This window comes from Manihot esculenta, chromosome 9 (genome assembly GCF_001659605.2).
Source record: "Manihot esculenta cultivar AM560-2 chromosome 9, M.esculenta_v8, whole genome shotgun sequence".
NCBI classification, from domain to species: domain Eukaryota; kingdom Viridiplantae; phylum Streptophyta; class Magnoliopsida; order Malpighiales; family Euphorbiaceae; genus Manihot; species Manihot esculenta.
Window position 1 is genome coordinate 7,922,755 of NC_035169.2, and position 15,735 is coordinate 7,938,489.

Below are 15,735 nucleotides of genomic sequence, written 5' to 3' on the forward strand. Positions count from 1 at the left end.
TTTTATGACCGTTGAGTCACCAACGCTCTATCTAAATCAAATCCTTAAAAGTTAGAGCCAAAATCTTTTAGAGTACACTGCATGAGTTAATCCATCGACATATCATTCAACCCGTAATTAAAATAGACCGAACTGATCAGAGGTCTAGACTCATCAGAGATGAACATAGCTCATCTAACATGATGAAAAATAAAATAGCAAATTCAGTTATGTCGTGATCCTATTAGCACGAACGCCAAGAGAAAATTAAATGGCTGTCTGACGATAATGGGCAAGCAGATATACCCGTACATACGACTTTGTGTGACAGTAACAAATGATATTGTAATAAAGTGGTGATTGTGCATCACTAAAAAATAAGAAAAAGAAAAATAAAAAAAAGAGAGCTCGATCCATTAAAATTAAATTTATTTATACACACAAAAATTTTATTTTATTCTGAATCTCAAATCATTATTCAATGTTGTATATTTCTCAATCTCAACATCGTCCATATTAAGATTATTGATGGTTTGTGGATTTTAAGAGCATAATCATATATTGATTTTGTCAGCTAAAATATTTTTATTATTATATTAAGTCAGGTTTTATATGAGGATAAATTTTAAAATTATTAAATTAAATATTTATATTTAAATTTTAATTCATTTTATTTAAATTTAAGTGTAAATATTTAATTTAATAATTATTAAATTTTCATTTAATAAAGGAAAAAAAAATCACCAACCAAGATGTGATAATTGGAACTATCATCCATCAATTTTCTATTAATTGGTGGAGCACGTTGCTTTTTTATTTTATTTTTTTAAATGATTATATGTAAATCATAATAATAGAAAAACAATGTTTTTTATTTTAATTATGAAAAATGGTTGCCACAGCCAATAGCAGATGGGGTAGATTTGATGTAAGATTTATGTGGGAGATCACTTGCTCTAGGGCACATGCCAACTTTAAGAAGTACATAATTCTTCTCAATTTGAGACCAATAGTTCTCCTTCTTGGCCCATTTTCTATTATTAGAGTTTCTCTTATTTATTAGCCCAACTTTATTTTGTCCAATAACTCCATCTATTATTATAATATGGTTGTCATGTTAAATGTATAAAAATATTAATTTTTAAAATTAATTAAAATCAACACTTATAGACTTAGTCTAAAAATAAATATATTTAAATAAATTTGAGAGATTTCAGGTTTTACTCTCTCGATTTCTATTTTCCATTCCCATTTTAAAAAAAAATAATAAAGTCGATAAATTTTGGGACAAAAAAATGGCAAAGTGACACCTAGAAACTGCAAAATTGGGAACATTTCTAGTTGTATGATTGGCATGATTTTAATTTATCATGTGCATATGCATTCAATATTAAGACCCATTTCTAAATCATAATTTCAACTTCAAGACAAAATTCCATTATTTTTCTTTCTTTTTTTTCCAACCCCAACAACATCTCACTGTTGACAAAAAAAAAAAAGAGAGGTACAGATTTGTTCTAATCTTTTTTTCTACACGTCTTGCTTTAATTTTTAATTAATTATTGATAATCGCCGAGTCTCATTCACTTTAATTAGATCAAGATTAAGTAAACAGGAGCGGGCCAAAACCCACTAAATTCTTTAGGCTGAACAACTCGGCTCCTCAGGTTTCGATCCAGAAAGACGGAATAGGCTGGATTATATGTGAGTCTGGGTCCAGTGGTGAGAAACCCAGTCCGATGATATGAAATGATGAAATATGGCAGGCCCAGTCACTTCTCAGCCTTACCCGCATATGCGTCGAAAAAAATTAAATGACCGTCTGACATGAATAGGGAATTTAATACTTCCGTACGTACGAATGCGTGACATGGACATACGACAATATAGTAGAGAGACCATTAGACGTTACTAACAGACAAATAAAATGTGATGATCTGAGATCCAATGGAATAGGGTTTTACAAGGGTTTTGTATTACTGAATAAGGCTTAAGCTTTCTGAGGAGGGGTCTCCTCTTTTATACATTATCTTGCTTGCTGATGACGTGTAAAGGTTTCTCCAGGATTGGGCCACGCGTCTCTGCCATCCGGATTCGGGGGTACTATGGTATCAGCCTCCTACTCCATGCGTAACGGCCTCTGATTCTCTTCATGCGTACGTTCGAGCGGATCTGCCAGGCTGTCTGGTGAATATCATTCTGGCTTTTGGACTGGGTCGAGAGTTGGGCCGGATGCTAAGCCCAAGTGGAGAGGGCCTGCTTCGTGCGGACCGGGCCGGTTTGAGTGAGGAAGATGGGTCGAGCCCGGCCCTGAAGGTTGGATGAGCCATGATTGTTATATGTATCAGGTATGTGGGCCTCTACGTCATGGGCCTTGGGCTGTGGTCAAGCCCCTGGTCCGGGATGAAGGAATTCAGCGGTCATCAATTGCCCCTTCACCTTCTCGGCAGTTATTGCTCCAACTGCCGAGGGGGTGAATACCAAGAACTATTATGGTCACGTCTGTTCGGGTTCAGGTGCCTTAATAACATCCTTTCATCTTTCAGTCGTTGCGCAGTTTCTGAATTCTATCTGCTCTTTCCTCTTTCTGTCTTTTCTCTATTCTTCTCGTCTTCTGCCGCCTTTATTTTCTTGTCATCATTATCTGGGCATCTCCTTTCTTTCCTTTTCCGTGAATACCTTTTAAGAATCTGATATCGCTGGCTTAGAGTCTAGTGTAGCTCTGCCTCATACTAAGTCTACAGGCTCCGAGTATATATCAGCGCCAGCTTTTCTTCATTCTTAAGCCTTCTGTTGAAATGGGAAATTCTTGTTTTATCTGTGGCAGGTCTATTTGATGCCTTCTTCAAACAGATTGCCTCGTGCCTCAGAGGTTTGTTTTGATTTTGCTCTTATCATCTTAAGGGAAGACTGTTTCTGACTTCTTTGTTTTGAAACTTTTTGCAGTTCCTAAAATAAAAATGGGTCAGCTCAAAATTCTAGAAAATTTGATGTTACCTCTTAGGCGTCTGGATGGTGCTTTGAAGATCCTTCTGGTATGGCAGCTGAAGGGTGGGACCATTCGGGAAGCTGCTGAAACTGCTTTGCCCAGGTCTTCTGGCCAGCCTCCTCCTTTGCTTGTTGTCCGGGCTCCAGAGAAGATCTGGGCTGTTGAGGGGTTTGCTCTAACTTCACCTTTTTCCGCAGAGAAAAAGGGAATTTCTTCGATGCCCCTGTTGTTCTCTTTTGATATAAATGGGAGTGGCGCCGGCGCTCAGCTCGTTGTTCCTTTTGATGTGAAGTACCAGTATTATTATTCCCTTTGGTGTGAAGTACCAGTATTACGTGAGGCTGGGATCTGCTGCACTCAGTCAGGTCTCCGGCGATTTTTTCGAATGTGTACTTCACGATCTCTTCGGGGCCATAGCCTCGAAGACTTATGTTTTTCATGTGTGGTGCACGGTCGGCATACCATATCTGAGCTTGTTCGAATGTACCGTGCATCACATTTGGGTAACCGGACGTTCGCCCAGGGGAACAGTGAGAAATGCTTATGGGAATCAACTTGTTCAGTTCCCCTGTAATAGCGAGACAGATCTTGGCCTTTTCTGAGAAACTCTCATTCCGAGCTACGAGAAGTCCTCCGAGCTGAAGGCTAGAATAATAGGGTAGATGAGGAAGTATCTGGATATGTAAATTCTTTAAGGATAGTCTTTCATTCCGTAGTGTAGGCCTTTGTAACGCGCTGTAATGTGCTTTTCTTTTAATGAAGTTCTTGTTTCGCTCTCATGCTTAAACTGTTCTCTTTTTATCATGTGTGAAATACTTCAGATTGCTCGCTTTATAATTTCAACCAACTGAGCTCTGTCCTGCTTTTTCCCGAGCTAATCTAACCTATCTGCGAGCTCTGATGAGTTGAATTCTGGATTCACTTAGTCAACTGGGCATTTAAGTTTTCGAACTGGATTGTCTGACCTACCTGTGAGCTTGGTCTTTATTTTGATGAATTGAGCTTTGAGTCTCCTTCACCCGTCCGGGCTCTCAGGTCATGTTGTCCGAGCCGAACTGACCGACCTGAGAGTTCTGTCTTTGCTTAGTGAGATGAGTTCTGAGTTTCCTTTAGCCGGCCGAGCTCTCAAGTCATGCTGTCCGAGCTGGATTAATCCGACCTTCTGAGCCCGGCTTCTGATGAGTGGAACTCTAAGCTCTCAGCTTTGTATGACTCCGAGGTGCTTTTGACGCTTCTGTCCGATCTCCCATCCTTTGTTTAATAGCGGTAGGTCAAATCTTATAACTTTTTGAGTGATGCGCAAGTCTGACCTTTATTATGCTCCCATTTGCTTGTACTTTTGAGTCTTTTCATGACTTGCCCCTCTGTTTCCTCGGCATTTACTATAGTAGTAGGCTAAGTTGCTCTGACTGATGAGTTGGGCCTGTATTATGTGGGTGGCAAATGGGCTCTTAAATGATGGACTGTCATCATATACTTGGCCCTTGATAGATGTAAAGAAGCCCAGCGATCATCCTTTTGCCCCTTTACCGTCTCGCCGGTTGTAACCTAACCGTCGAGAGGGTAAACTTCGAGAACAATTAATGATCGCACCGCTCCAAGACAAAACTGTTCAGTATCGACGCTTTGCCTCATAATAGCCTTTCTTTCTTTCTTGCTTTTCGAATTCCTTCTGTCCTTTGAAGAACTAGCGCTTGGTTACTCTCTGTCTTCCTGCAATTCCTTCTACGTCTCTTCTTTCATCCCATCGTGTTCTCAGGTACGCTTCCTTGTTCTTCTATGGCAAGTTTAAAGCTTCCTGATGTTTTTGACCTTGAGTCGCATATTACCCCTTCCAACATAACTAATCACATCTCCCGGAGGCTTTTAGATACTCCGTTGTATCTTATTCGAGCACCTCTTCCAAATGAGAGGATAGTTCTTCCTTACCCTTGCCCTCCTGGTTTAGTAGATCCCCAAGAGGTTCGTAGTATAATGTTTTTCCTGAAGCAGAGAGAATTTGGTCTACCGCTCCCTTTTACCCCTTTCTTTGTTGAGGTTTTTGAATACTTTGGGGTAACTCCTCGAATGTTGTCCCCAAATTCCGTTTTATTCATGTCCTGTTTCGAGTCTATATGTCTGGGTTGGGGTTTCGCTCCTACGGCCTGTCTGTTTGTCACTTTTTTCCGCTTGGTTAGGGCGAAGCAAAACTTCTATTACTTTTCCCCCCGTAATGGGCTGTCTATTCTTACGGGCTATAAGGATTCTATAAAGGGATGGGTAGAGAATTTCCTTGTAGCGGAGTTGAAATTAGGGTCCTGCCGATCGTGGGATGTGGACCTGAGGTGGGGGGAGATCTTTCCGGGCTGCAACGATCTGCCCGAATTGAGTCTTATCGAGCAGGTCGGGCTGCTTCGACTGACTTCTATTGAGAGGAAGTATGATGTTGAGAAGTGTATTTCTGCGTCAAATCTTAGGGATATCCAGGACACGGGTATAGTGCTTTGTTCGGGTATTCTGTGTTGTTTTTGCTCACAATATCAGGAAGTATGCTGACTCTTTATAACTTCTTGTTTCTCGCAGCTTCCGAGGTTAGAATGGATAGCATCAAATTCCCCAAGAATTTTGCCCTGTCTCGGGAGAACATGCATGCAATTTTTGACGCCTTTGGGGATGGGCGCTCTGTAACTGAGATTGCTGCAGAGCTGGCTCAGGCCGCTTCTTCCAAGAAGATCGACCGACCTCTTGTCAAAGCCTCTTCGCTGACTTCCAAGCCGAGCTCTCGCAGCATTAAATCAGCTCGGACGTCTGGCCATGGCAGGTCGAGCTCAACCTCAGAGGTCGTGAGGGAAACTTCCCTAGCTGTTGTGGAGCAGACCCAAGCTACTGAACAAGTGGGGCAGGGTGCTGTCCATTCTACTGAGGAGGTGTTAGGGGGGAAACTTAAGTCCCCTGTTGAAGGTAAGGCGGCCTCTGGGACAGGGATGGAGATCATCCTCCTAGAGGATCAAAGCCCGGAGGTTTCTGGTGAAGGTGCCCCTGCCCCTGTGAGGACTGAGCCTGAGGGATCTGAGGGTGTCCCCTCAAAGACTGGAGGTAAGCGTTCGACCCCTTCTGGAGCACCTGTCCCGTCTCCTGCTCGGAAGAAATCCAAGACTGCTGCGGGTCCTTCTCCACCTCTTTCTACCATTGAGAAGGGGAAAGGTGTTTCTTCTGTTCCTTCGTCGTCCCCTACTGACAGCATTCTGGACCTGTCAAGCATTTCCTCTGAGTCTCCGGCCTTTGCTGTTGCCGCACTTCTTCGGGAGCGGATGTTCGGCGGAATAACAGAGGCTTCGGATCCTCGTCTTCTGGCCCTGACTGGTCATTTGGCCAGTTCTACCAAGGAGCAGGTGTCCTTCCAATCTCGCTCTCGTGAGGAGCTCGGATCTGCGATTGGAGAAATGCTTCTGATGGTAAGTTATTTTTTCTTTTCACTTCTCTTTGAGTTTGCTTTGTTTCTTTTCTTGACAATTGTTCTTCCGTACTAGATGTTAGGCCTGGTTATGGAGGTGGATGCCCGTGACCTCTCTCTCCGGGAGTCCGTGGACCGCCGGATCGAAGAAGCGCGTCGCGATGAAAACCTAACTGCCACCAGCGACGCGAGGGGCCACCTGGCCGCCGCCCGGGAGCAGATCCAGTCTCTCCAGGTGGAGTTACATTCTGTACTGGAAACCTCTAAAAGAGCTGAGGACAGAGCGGTTGAGGCGGCGGAGCATAGCAAATCCCTGGAATCAGAGCTGTCTCGTACTCGCAGGGTTCTCCAGGAGTCTGATGAGAGGGCAGCTTGTAATACCCGGCTAGACTCCGGTGTCGGAATTCCTACCGTCCGGTGGGACCTCGGATGTCGGAAACCTCTAGAAGGGTAAAAGTATGTGGTTGTGAAATATTTTCATGTTTTTAATGATTTTTAAGTATGAAATTTAATGAGTTTTTACATGAAAAGTCTTTGGAGGAAAACCCAGGTTCGGCCGCCGAAAGTCAAGTTCGGCCGCCGAACATGCATGCGTTTTGGAGGCACGTTAGGCCCCCGAAAGCATGAGTGAGGGAAGTCCAGGTTCGGCCGCCGAACCTCATGTTCGGCCGCCGAACATGGCATGCATGCGGAGGCACATTCGGCCCCCGAACGTGGTCTGGCCAGCCACTATAAAAGGGTCCCTTAGCCGAAAACGGGCGAGCTTTTTCCCCATTTTCGGCCAAGGTGAGCTTTCCGCCGCCCCTCACCCATTTTTGATGTTCTTCCTCTAAATCTTTCTAGATTTTCACTTGGTTTTGAAGATCTAAGCTTTTGAAACAAGTTTTGGAGCTTTGGGAACTCAGGAGCTCATTTTCGTGGATCTCCAAGTTTAGGTCGTCTCCCTCTCGATCTTCAAGAGGTAAGAGCCGATCTTAAGCTCCTTATGTGTTTTAACTAAGTTTTATGCAAGATCTATGGGTAGAAATGCATGTTAGGGTATATGTTGAGTTTATGAGTTTTGATGCTTTGATGAACAATGTAGCTTGTTTATGTGTTGTTGGAAGTGTTGTAGATGGGGTATATGATAGTTTGAGACCCCTAGGTGTAATGTATGTGAGGTATGCATGTTTTAGAACTAGTTTTTACATGATTTGAGCTTGGGAGGCAAAATGTGCATTGAGGAGCTGAGTTTCTGCCTTTCGGGAGAAGCTCAGGTTCGGCCGCCGAAGTGACTTTCGGCCGCCGAACCCTCTTTTGTGGAGGCAGCATTCGACTGCCGAAGTTGCCCCCGAAAAGAGACTTTCGTCTCTGTCTGGGACTTTCGGCCGCCGAAGGTGCCGCCGAAAGTGCCTGACTTTCGGATCTGTCCAGGGCTTTCGGCCGCCGAAAGTGCCGCCGAAAGTGCCCTGTTCAGCCATTTCATACATACTTCTATGTGGCGTTTTCATGATGTTCTAGGGGGTTTTTGGGGAGTATTTTAGAGTCATGTTTATGTATGTTCAGTCCCTCATTTGAGTCCACCTGTGTAGGTTCGGACCCGAGAAATCAGGGACCCCAGCAGTGAGATAGTTGCTTAAGAGTCTGTAGAGCTTCAGCCAGAGGTGAGTGGAATGAACCTTAAGTTTTTTTAAACAAATGAAATATAACTTTTTGGAGCATGTTCATGCATCATATATGCCATGTGATATTCTAGGTTGTTTGCATTAGTATTCACGAATATGTTGCACTGCATAATATGATGTGGATGCGGATTGGCTATTGGATGATCCTCTAGTCCTCCTATGGTATGATATGATGATGATACGGTATGGATTGCCAGTGAGGCCCATTCTACGCCCCTGGACTATGTTAAGAGAAAGACCAGTGAGGCCCATTCTACGCCCCTGGCATATTGGAATGTTATGTTATGTTATGTATGTAAGAGAAAGACCAGTGAGGCCCATTCTACGCCCCTGGCACGATTGGACTATGTTGAGGGCTATAGGTGACAATACCATCCTTATGTGATATGTTTGTGATGTGTTGCATTTCATGGAAGCATGAAATATTTTAATATATGTTTTCTCTATTCTGCTCACTGGGCTTTATAGCTCACCCCTCTCCCCTAATCCCAGATGTGCAGGTACAGGGTAGATCAGGAGGTTAGCCAGAGCATGGAAGTTATGTTTATGTAATAGTTAGATTGTGGACATGACAATTGTTTTATGATGTAATGTAAAAGAGTTTTAAGTTATGATTATGTAATTTGAATATTGAGGATAGAGTTGTGCTTGACCAATACAGATTGTTAATCCCACTTGCATGTACATGGTCTTTATGATATGAGATATGAGGTTATGTTTCTACCAAGCTTATGTATGATGAGTTACCCCGTTGGAGCATTTGATGAGGGCTCCAGTGGAGGTTTATGATATGTTTATGTTTATGTACAGGTTGAGCTTGGTTGTTATATGAGAATGTTTACATGTTTATGAGTTTTGTTGATCATGTATGGGATTTACAGGTTTACAGGATATATGTCAGGCTTGCTACGGGTCCCGGCGGCCTTACGCCGATCTGGATCCTAGCGCCGGTAGCGGTCCGGATTTCCGGGCTGTTACAGAATGGTATCAGAGCCCTAGGTTCACATGATCGGACCTAGAGTGTCGGGCTCATAGATGTTCTAGAAGGTCAAGCACAATAGGAAAGGTCATGTCCACTAGGATAGGATGTGGAGTCCTGTCTTACATGATGATGTGATATGCCATGATTATATGCATGTGCATAAATGATATGCTATGCTATGTGATGTTTGTGATGAGGGTTCATGTGTGCCCACATGAACCATATGATGCTGATGTTTGTGCTATGTGTGGTTTTTCAGAAAACAGGATGAGAGGAACTCGTCGATCTGCACGATTGACTGGAGTGCCACCTGAGGATGAGGGCATGAGCGCCCGTCCTCCAGCGTTGCCTAGGGCAATGTCTAGCAGGTCCAGCAGGGACCGAGCAATGAGAGACCCTAGAAGGTCTTTGGATTTGGACAGAAGCAGATCTGTGAGGGAAACAGTACAAGGGAGAATGTCAGTGGATGTGGAGGACAGTATGGATGTAGAGCAGAGGAGGGATGGCAGTTTGGGGATGAGTATGTCAGAGGAAGGCATGGGAGAGTCCCAAGGAGGCACTCAGGCCTCGGGTTTTGTTCAGCCACCTCATTACCCACCTTTTTCACAGAATCCCGGGTATTCGATGGGAGGTACATCGGATTACCCTAGTTTCACCCCTTATCCCACACAGATGCCATACCCACCATATTACCCACCGTACTCCCAGTACCCAATGTATCCACCTCCACCCTACTATCCAAATCCAGCAAACCCTACCTCAGAAAATGTTGCACCACCTCCACCACCTACAGAACTAGCAGCCCCAGTTACTCAACCTCCTAACCCTAGCTCATCCAGAGGGAGCAAGGTCAAGATGACCGACTACATGAAGCTGGGTGCTCCCCAATATGATAGTGGTGATGACCCATTTGTGTATCTGGAAAGGGTCAAAATGATAACAGACGAGATAGGGGCGGATGACAGTAGAGCCATTCAGATGGCTGGGTTCACCCTAAAATGCAAGAAGGCCCGTGAGTGGTTCAAGAACTACATCAAACCGAGGGTGGACAGTCTTCCATGGGAGGATTTCGCGAATGAGTTTGCAGGATGGGCTTTCCCTGATAGTTCAAGGGAATTGAAGATGATAGAATTCGAGCAGTTGAGGCAAACTGATGACATGAGTGTAGATGAATATACTGACAGGTTTATGGAGTTGCTGCCATTTGCTGGGCAGAACCTTGATACAGATCAGAAGAAGTCAAGGAGGTATATCATGAAGCTCCATCCCAGGTATTCCTCCTTGGTACAGTCAGCTGATAGAGAGAGTTTCCATGCCATAGTGGATATGGCTAGGAGGATGGAGGCTAGTGCTATCATCGAGGGAAATGTCAAACAGACAGCAGCACAGCCTTCCGGTTCCAAAACCCCAGGTAGGGGAAAAGTGGATCCTTCTTCTTTAAGTTCAAGTAGTAAGAGGTGGAGCAGTACCACCAAGAAGCAGAAGAAGAACAAGTTCTGGAGCAAGATCAAGTCAGGTCTGGGATTAGGAAGTGGCTCGAGCTCAGGAGCAGACAATGTAGCATGTGTGAAGTGTGGTAAGCCACACAGGGGAGTGTGCCTCTATGGGTCCAGAGCCTGCTTCAGATGTGGGCAATAGGGACATATGGCTCGGGATTGTCCTAGAGCAGCTGTTATGGCACAGTCCCAGCAGACAGGTTCAGGCAGTGTAGCTCAGCCAGTAGCTCCAGCACCAACTCAAGCCAGTGGCAGAGGTAGAGGGAGAGGAGCAGCCTCTTCTTCAGCGGGCTTCAGAGGTGAAGGTCCGTTAGCTCCAGCAAGGATCTTCACAATGACACAGCAAGAGGCTAACACATCCAACACCGTGGTGGCAGGTAATCTCATCATTGGTTGTTCTGATGTGTATGTATTGATGGACCCTGGTGCATCTCATTCTTTTATTGCTCCGAGGGCCGTAGAGAGGTTGGGATTGATGACTTCGGGGTTAGAGTGTCCTCTCTGGGTCAGTGGACCCAAGTGTGATCCATCAGTGGCAGAGTCAGTCTGCCAATGTAGTCCAGTGTTTGTTGAGGGGAGATGCATGTCCGCCGACCTTGTGGTTCTAGAGTTGACAGATTTTGACGTCATTCTAGGGATGGACTGGTTATCTACCCATGGTGCTACCTTGGACTGCAGGGACAAGGTAGTCAGGTTCAGAGGTCAGGATGGATCAGAGGTAGTCTTCAGAGGAGACAGGAGGGGTACACCTAGAGGTTTGATCTCATCTCTTCAGGCTCGTAGGTTGCTTAGGAGGGGATGTCAGGGGTATTTGGCTCATGTGAGAGAGCTAGATAGTCAGATTAGAGAGCCCGCCGCAGTGCCAGTGGTTAATGAGTTTTTAGATGTGTTCCCAGACGAGCTTCCAGGTTTACCACCTGCTAGGGAGATAGAGTTCGAGATAGAGTTAATGCCTGGAACGAGACCGATCTCTATCCCTCCCTACAGGATGGCACCAGCTGAGTTGAAAGAATTGAAAGAACAGTTGCAAGAATTGGTAGACAAGGGCTTCATCCGACCGAGTACCTCACCCTGGGGTGCTCCAGTGTTATTTGTAAGAAAGAAGGATGGATCCCTTAGACTTTGCATTGACTACAGGCAGTTGAACAAAGTCACTACCAAGAATAAGTACCCTCTGCCAAGGATCGATGATCTATTCGACCAGCTAGCCGGAGCGGGTTGTTTCTCCAAAATAGATCTGAGATCGGGGTACCATCAGTTGAGGATCAGGGAAGAGGACGTTCCAAAGACGGCTTTCAGGACCAGATATGGGCATTTTGAGTTCCTTGTGATGCCGTTCGGGTTAACTAACGCCCCTGCAGCATTCATGGACCTCATGAACAGAGTGTTTAGACAGTACCTGGACCACTTTGTTATTGTCTTCATAGATGATATCTTAGTGTATTCCAGGAATGCAGAGGAGCATGCCCATCATCTGAGGATAGTTCTGCAGACCTTGAGGGAACATGGCTTGTATGCCAAGTTCTCCAAGTGTGAGTTCTGGTTGAGGAGCATCTCATTCTTGGGGCATGTAGTGTCAGAGAATGGAATAGAGGTAGACCCCAAGAAAGTGGAGGCTGTGACTAACTGGCCTAGACCCACCTCAGTGACGGAGATCAGAAGTTTCTTGGGTTTGGCTGGTTATTACAGGAGGTTCGTTCAGGACTTCTCAAAGATTGCAGCTCCTCTAACCAGATTGACCAGAAAGAACCAGAGATTCGTATGGACCGACCAGTGTGAAGAGAGTTTCGAAGAGCTTAAGAAGAGGTTGACTTCAGCACCAGTGTTAGCTCTGCCAACTAGCAATGAGGACTTCACAGTGTTTTGTGATGCATCCAGAGTAGGTTTGGGTTGTGTGCTGATGCAGAATGGCAAGGTGATCGCTTATGCTTCTAGACAGCTGAAGAGGCATGAGTTGAATTACCCCACACACGATCTTGAGATGGCAGCAGTCATCTTTGCACTCAAGATGTGGAGGCATTACCTCTATGGGGTAAAATGTGAGATCTTCACAGATCATAAGAGCCTGCAGCACATCTTGAGTCAGAGAGATTTGAATTTGAGACAGAGGAGATGGGTAGAACTGCTGAGTGACTATGATTGCAGAATCCAGTACCATCCGGGTAAGGCGAATGTTGTGGCAGACGCCCTAAGCCGGAAGTCACTAGGCAGTTTATCCCACATCACGGCAGAGAGGAGACCGGTGGTGAAGGAGTTTTACAAGCTCACGAATGAAGGTCTACAGTTGGAGTTGTCTGGTACAGGTACTTTGATTGCACAGATGAAGGTGACACCCGTGTTTCTGGAGCAGGTGGCTCAGAAACAGCATGAGGACCCAGAGTTAGTGAAGATTGCCAGGACTGTTCAGTCGGGCAAAGATAATGAGTTCAGATTTGACAGTAAGGGGATCCTCCGCTATGGGAGCAGATTATGTGTACCAGATGACATAGGGCTTAAGGGAGACATTATGAGAGAAGCTCATAATGCAAGATACAGCGTTCACCCCGGAGCCACCAAGATGTATCAAGATTTAAAGAGGGTTTATTGGTGGCCAGCGATGAAGAAAGAAGTGGCACAGTTTGTGTCCGCCTGCGAAGTATGTCAGAGGGTGAAGCTGGAACATCAGAAGCCGGCTGGAATGCTTAACCCGCTACCTATTCCAGAGTGGAAATGGGAGAATATAGCTATGGACTTCGTAGTGGGGTTACCGGCAGCGTCCAACAGATTGGACTCCATATGGGTGATTGTGGACAGACTCACCAAATCTGCTCACTTCATCCCTGTCAGGAGTGGCTATTCTGTGGACAAGTTGGCGCAGGTATATGTAAATGAGATCGTCAGACTGCATGGGGTTCCCGTTTCTATAGTGTCAGATAGAGGGCCCCAGTTCACCTCCAGGTTTTGGCGGAGTCTGCAGGATGCCATGGGTACCAGGTTGGATTTTAGCACTGCCTTCCATCCACAGACTGATGGACAGTCAGAAAGGACCATCCAGACAATAGAAGATATGCTCAGAATGTGTGTGCTGGATTTTGGCGGTTCTTGGAGGCAGCATCTACCTTTGGTGGAGTTTGCCTACAATAACAGCCATCATGCTAGCATCGGGATGGCTCCATATGAAACTTTGTATGGGAGGAAGTGCAGATCACCCGTCTGTTGGGAGGAAGTTGGAGAGAAGGCTTTAGCAGGGCCTGAGTTAGTTGAGATCACCAGCAGGGTGGTACCCATCATCAGAGAGAGAATCAAAACTGCTTCAAGCAGGCAGAAGAGTTATGCAGACATCCGCAGGAGACAGTTAGAGTTTCAGGAGGGGGATCTGGTATTGCTCAAGGTGTCTCCAATGAAGGGAGTGGTTCGCTTCGGAAAGAAAGGTAAACTAGCCCCACGATACATCGGACCCTTTGAAGTCTTGCAAAAGATTGGGAGTGTATCGTACAAGCTGGACTTCCTGCATCTATGGACAGAATCCATCCGGTTTTCCATGTTTCCATGTTAAGAAAGTACGTGTCAGATCCGAGCAAGGTTCTTAATGAGCCTGATGTAGAGATCCAAGAGGATCTCACCTATGTAGAGCAGCCAGTGCGGATTCTTGACACTCAGATCAGAAAGTTGAGAAACAAGGAAATCCCAATGGTGAAAGTCCTTTGGAACCACCACAATATTGAAGAATGCACCTGGGAGACACGGGAGTCCATGCTCCAACAATACCCCCATCTGTTTTGAGGTGAGTGTTAGTTGTTCTATGTGTTGCATGTATGATATATTGTATGCTATGTTGTATGTTATGATTGATGCCATGCTTTGTATGTTAGTTGAGGAACATTCGGGGACGAATGTTCTTAAGGGGGGAGAATGTAATACCCGGCTAGACTCCGGTGTCGGAATTCCTACCGTCCGGTGGGACCTCGGATGTCGAAAACCTCTAGAAGGGTAAAAGTATGTGGTTGTGAAATATTTTCATGTTTTTAATGATTTTTAAGTATGAAATTTAATGAGTTTTTACATGAAAAGTCTTTGGAGGAAAACCCAGGTTCGGCCACCGAAAGTCAAGTTCGGCCGCCGAACATGCATGCGTTTTGGAGGCACGTTAGGCCCCCGAAAGCATGAGTGAGGGAAGTCCAGGTTCGGCCGCCGAACCTCATGTTCGGCCGCCGAACATGGCATGCATGCGGAGGCACATTCGGCCCCCGAACGTGGTCTGGCCAGCCACTATAAAAGGGTCCCTTAGCCGAAAACGGGCGAGCTTTTTCCCCATTTTCGGCCAAGGTGAGCTTTCCGCCGCCCCTCACCCATTTTTGATGTTCTTCCTCTAAATCTTTCTAGATTTTCACTTGGTTTTGAAGATCTAAGCTTTTGAAACAAGTTTTGGAGCTTTGGGAACTCAGGAGCTCATTTTCGTGGATCTCCAAGTTTAGGTCGTCTCCCTCTCGATCTTCAAGAGGTAAGAGCCGATCTTAAGCTCCTTATGTGTTTTAACTAAGTTTTATGCAAGATCTATGGGTAGAAATGCATGTTAGGGTATATGTTGAGTTTATGAGTTTTGATGCTTTGATGAACAATGTAGCTTGTTTATGTGTTGTTGGAAGTGTTGTAGATGGGGTATATGATAGTTTGAGACCCCTAGGTGTAATGTATGTGAGGTATGCATGTTTTAGAACTAGTTTTTACATGATTTGAGCTTGGGAGGCAAAATGTGCATTGAGGAGCTGAGTTTCTGCCTTTCGGGAGAAGCTCAGGTTCGGCCGCCGAAGTGACTTTCGGCCGCCGAACCCTCTTTTGTGGAGGCAGCATTCGGCTGCCGAAGTTGCCCCCGAAAAGAGACTTTCGTCTCTGTCTGGGACTTTCGGCCGCCGAAGGTGCCGCCGAAAGTGCCTGACTTTCGGATCTGTCCAGGGCTTTCGGCCGCCGAAGGTGCTGCCGAAAGTGCCCTGTTCAGCCATTTCATGCATACTTCTATGTGGCGTTTTCATGATGTTCTAGGGGGTTTTTGGGGAGTATTTTAGAGTCATGTTTATGTATGTTCAGTCCCTCATTTGAGTCCACCTGTGTAGGTTCGGACCCGAGAAATCAGGGACCCCAGCAGTGAGATAGTTGCTTAAGAGTCTGTAGAGCTTCAGCCAGAGGTGAGTGGAATGAACCTTAAGTTTTTTTAA